The sequence below is a fragment of the Tachypleus tridentatus genome, chromosome 6 (assembly GCF_004210375.1).
Source record: "Tachypleus tridentatus isolate NWPU-2018 chromosome 6, ASM421037v1, whole genome shotgun sequence".
Taxonomy (NCBI): Eukaryota; Metazoa; Arthropoda; class Merostomata; order Xiphosura; family Limulidae; genus Tachypleus; species Tachypleus tridentatus.
Genome location: NC_134830.1, coordinates 20,876,806 through 20,881,905, shown reverse-complemented (window position 1 = coordinate 20,881,905; position 5,100 = coordinate 20,876,806). Strand labels below are relative to the sequence as shown.

The 5,100-nt window shown below is 32.6% G+C and overlaps 1 pseudogene across 1 annotated transcript; it reads right to left on the bottom strand.

Moving 5' to 3' along the window:
- Nucleotides 1-2,737: 2,737 nt before the first annotated feature.
- LOC143252068 (glutathione peroxidase 2-like) lies at nt 2,738-4,828 on the bottom strand (annotated as a pseudogene). The gene is made up of 2 exons (XR_013028809.1): nt 4,460-4,828; nt 2,738-3,307 (listed from the first exon to the last, which is right to left on the bottom strand). The product of XR_013028809.1 is annotated as a glutathione peroxidase 2-like (transcript).
- Between the last annotated feature and the right edge of the window lie 272 nt (nt 4,829-5,100).

Genomic DNA, 5,100 nt, shown 5'->3' with positions numbered 1-5,100 from the left:
TCTGTATTTTGCCTTTTAATCATAATTAAGTCAATTTTTATTAAATGTAATTATTATTGAGCAGCTATTCTGACAGAAGATGTGATAATCATGTTTCAATGGTATTGACCAACAGTAGAACATATGGCGCACACATCTTGAGAACATATAATAATAATACACTTTGGCACTTAATATTTTAGCCCCTTAGTTAGCTCTCTCCCAATTGATCTTAAGCCATCAATATGGTAAGTATAACTCTTTCTGTAAATAGAAACAATCCCCTAAAATTTAACCTGTTATCTTACCTAGGTCTTAAAAAACTTCTTTGTATATTGTTAGAAGAGTTAGTAAGTATCCTGTTATTTGTCCAACATGAATGTTATTCTGTTGTATTTTTCATTTAAATAAAGATTATAATTACTGTGTGTTTTATGTAGTGTCCATGACTCTTTCATTCTCAAACTCAAATAACTCAGAATTAACTCACAACAGATATATTGTCAAATTTCCTTTTATGTGATAGATTTATCACATCATTGGAAGGAGAACGTTTGACTTGAACAAAAGATAAGTAATAAAAATATTTTTATGAACTGAAACTTCAGTTACTGTAAAAAAATCTCAATTTTATTATGATGACGTGACAAACATTTGGTTAAGCTGTTGGTAATCTTTCAAATATCTCATTTTTCAGTATATCATCTTTAAGACAAACAAATAGTGTGCGTTATCAGGCATTATACTACTTTTTCTAGAAATTATGTATTCTGAGATTCACACTTTAAACAGTAACCACATTTATGTATTTTACCCTTTAACTCGAATGCAACCTGTTACCCTGACAGTAATTTAACTCCATTTACTATCTGATTAGTTCCAGATATTCTACATGATTGTTCGTTGAAAGGTGATTAGCTAGCCAAGCTAACTTGCAGATGTTTGATACACGTGTTTGTCGTTTAAAAATAATTGTTATACACATAAGAGATGTTTATAACGAACACTCAGCTAATAATACTGACCACACAAAATTCATTAATCAAACTAAATGAAAGTCTTCAAATCAGGACAATGATCGTCTTTTAAGTATAATAAAACACCAATTCATCCTTCAGTTTGAGTCTCCCAATAACTTCGAGATTGTACACAATCTCAGAACAGAGATAATATATCGGCATATTTGAGACACTTGTTTGTTTACTGCACTGTAGTGACAAATTTACTCTTAAGTGATATTATTATGCACCCTTGCACAAGTCCTATAAGTCGAACATCAGTTTAAAAACCTGAAATTTACCAACCTTAATAACCCAACAGCCTTGATATATTTATATTAATTATACAAGATGAAAAGGTTAATACATTCCAGTTCGTAAAGATAGAATAGTAATTGTTTTGTCCTTCATCAAAATAAAAATGTTACGACCCAACTAGAAAGCTATTATAGAGCCAAGAAGTTTAGTAAGAGTGCTTAGAAGAAAGCACTAACGAGGTCACGAAATTCTGAAAACGATTTTGATCTTTTAGGTACTTCTTTTAATGTTTGAAAGAAAACGTGTAGATAAAAAAGTGGCGACTTTCAGCGAATAATTAATAGAGCAAATACATTAGGAGGAAAATGCAGAGGCCTAGAAGCAAATCTTGCAACTCAAGGCTATAATTAATGTCGGATGCGACAGGAGGTAAAATTAAATTTGGACAGAAAAACAATTTAATAAAGAACCTAGAACTTGTCATAAAAGTCAGGAAGTTATTTTGATGCGTCTTCATTCTTTGACTTAAGTGTGGGAAATCCAAATAGGTCTTTTAATGATACTTTCACCCACACAAACCATTCTGGTGGTTAAATTGTAGAATAAATGCCAATAGTAAACAGACGACTCTTGGAATTTCATTTAAACATCTAATGTGAGAAATGAAGCGACTCGTTTGTCAAATAGTAACTTATGTGTTAAAGTTGGAATACTTCAGTTCTCTCCCATTAGCAGTTTTCTTCAAAATCGGTTTTATTAAATTGACGTTTACCTTCGTCTAATGGACTATATCCCTACAGCTCTTATTTAGAAACACTTTTAGGTGATAAGCAGAACTCTAAGTATTTCTTTCTTTCTGGGATTTTGTGGCAGCCTATGTAGCACCTGGTATCTATCTATCTATCTATCTATATTAGGCCTAAGTTCACAAGATTTAAGATCTAAAAGAGTATCTGAGTGGGTTATTAATTATCACTATGAGTATTTCAAGTTTCGTTTATCGTATAGGCTCTTTATATGATGATATTTGTTCTTTTATGTAATCTATAACACTGCAACATAACCACCTGGCCAATATTTGCGACTGCAAGTTGGTGATCGCTGTCTACCCAAACCGCATTCGCAGTTGAACCGATTGTGATTAAAAACAGTACCAAAAGAAGATATCGTAGTCAGTAGTTCTAAATTACGAATGATTGTACCTGAACCTTGGGATTCTGGCATGGCCATTTAGCACATTATCCCATAAAGTACCGTTCTCGTACTTTATACTTTGAAAGAAATTACCAAAAGCACAACGTATCTCCTATAGTCACATTTAATTTCGTCAAATATATATTGCAATAATCTGATTGTTGATTTACTAATGTGCATTAAACTGATCCTGTTCTTTGAAGACTTGTTTTTTGATTATTCAAACGGCTTTAATACTTTAGCACATCATGTCTGAAACTGATGTATTTCTTTGTTCTCCTAGTAATGTATTCAATATTAAACAGAAGCAAGGTGTTAAATAATCCTTTATTTAGATGCACAACAAATATTTTAACACTTGGTAAACATATATCATCAGACAGATACTCTGCCAATCTTTCAAGTATCATCGTCATTAAGGTTTGTTACCAAGTTTTATAATATGTCTTGTACAAAAGGATTCAGATCGGTCATCTTACCATTACATATTAACAAAATAGAAATTATTTTATGTATAATATCGCCATTTTTATTTACTGGTGAAGTAACTCGTTTATATCTGAAAATAGATTTATAGTTGGGTAACAAGGACTGTATCGACGAAATGGTTGTCCATTTTTACCGATCAGGAATTTTTCAAAGTTCCAGCTGATGTCTGCACGAGTCACAGGAGACCAAATAATTCCTAGAGGATTCTTCATGAATGATACTGGATCATCGTGGGGTACCGGGAGTTTTTCTCGCAAATACTGAAACACCACATGACTGTTTTCACCATTGACATCCACCTTCTCGAATAAAGTAATTTTAGTTTCGAAAGACTTTCCTGGTCGGACAAACTGAAGAGTTTTTATTATCTCGTCACCATTACCATTCTCCTGAAACGGTTAAAATAATCCATTCATAAATTAATAAATTTTTGTTGAAACAGAAATTTTCCTTAGATATGTCTACAACTTTTAAAATACGTGAATATTGGTAACAAATATGTATTTCATTACCTACAAGACTAGCCAAACATATACGTAATGACTGTTTATTTAAAATTAAGCACAAAACTACACAATGGGCTATCTGTACTCTGCTCACCACGGGTATCGAAACTCGGATTTTTAGCAATGTGAGACCGCAGACATGCCGCTGTGCCATTGAAGGGGGCATACATAATGAAAACTATGAATAAAACAAGAGCCACTGTTTTCAGATAATCAAATCACAACACAAGAACGACATGATGCAAAAACGAATTCATTCAACTTGTACATAAACCTGAATTTACTTCTATCACTTCCAAATGTGTGCGACTAAACATGTTTTCTTTCATATTTACATTAGTGTTAAAACACCCGATTGGAATATTTGGTTGCAGTACTTGAAATTCCAAAAACAAATGGAAGCCTAATCCACACCTTCTCGTGTCAGCAAGTTTGCAAATACTTTATTTATATTGTTAACTTTTATTGAACGAAAAACGGATAAAAACCAGTTTTAAAAAATGTCCAAGTTTGGAGTTAAACAAATATTTGCATGTGGGCATGTATAATGTGTAGGTGCACACGCGCGTATATGTATGTGTAAGAGAGAGAGAGAGAAAAAACATGACTAACATGCTTAATTTTTCAACATAAAATATCATCAAACATTGTATTTGTATAAAATTATGAGACGCCTTTTGTTTTTCATAGCCTGTACGTCACTGTCGAATGTAAACAAGTTCTTTCCTGTATCGCCATATTGTAAAAGTTTATTAGAGTTCATATCTAACCTACAGCGTCTACTTTCCTCGTTAAAAACCATAATAATACCACAAATTTAAAAGCATTATATTTAAAATGGAGAAAGACCCATTTTTTAAATGCATGGCTAGCGTAAATATTAAGATCATTTTAAAATTCTTTTCGACTTCAAGATTGTCTAACTAAATGATGAAATTAATTCAACGTATTCATGCTCCATTTACAAGTTTTAATTTTACAAAACGCAAACACTAAAATTCACAATGATTTATATGAAAACTGTTGGAATGTTACCTGATGTCCAAATTGGTTGCACGGAAAACCCAGCACAGAAATCGTATCTCCAAACCTAGCTATAAGCTCGTTCATCTGGGTGTAATCCCGCACCGTTGTACCTCATAATGAAGCTACATTCTGGACAACTACTACCTTACCCTGAAATTTTGTGAACTTCACCAACTCACCCATTAACGTTTTCGCAGCTAAGTCGTAAAAACACTTGGCAATACTCATGCTATAACAAGTTATAAACGAATAAGAGAAAGAAATAACGAACGATCGAATAACAAAACCTTTACTGTGCATACGAGTTTGCACCTGTGGATAACATTTAAGAACACGCGTCGCACGAATGAAGGTTGTGCTGTTGCATAAAATTTCCTGTAGAGGGTCTGTAAAGCAGCGAGAAATTAAATGCATATATCTTTAAATACGTTATTACTACTTACTGTACGTTACTAAAAGTGAGAACAGATCACTAATACACGCATACGAAAAATCAAATTTTATGTATTCAGTTATTAATAAAACACGCTTCGTTATATAATTTAACCAGTATAGATTGCCGCCGTTCACAGGCCTTATCAGTAGCCCACGATTTAATTTCAAGTACAAGTACCAGAAAAATGACACACAACTGTTGTGATTTTAGTTAT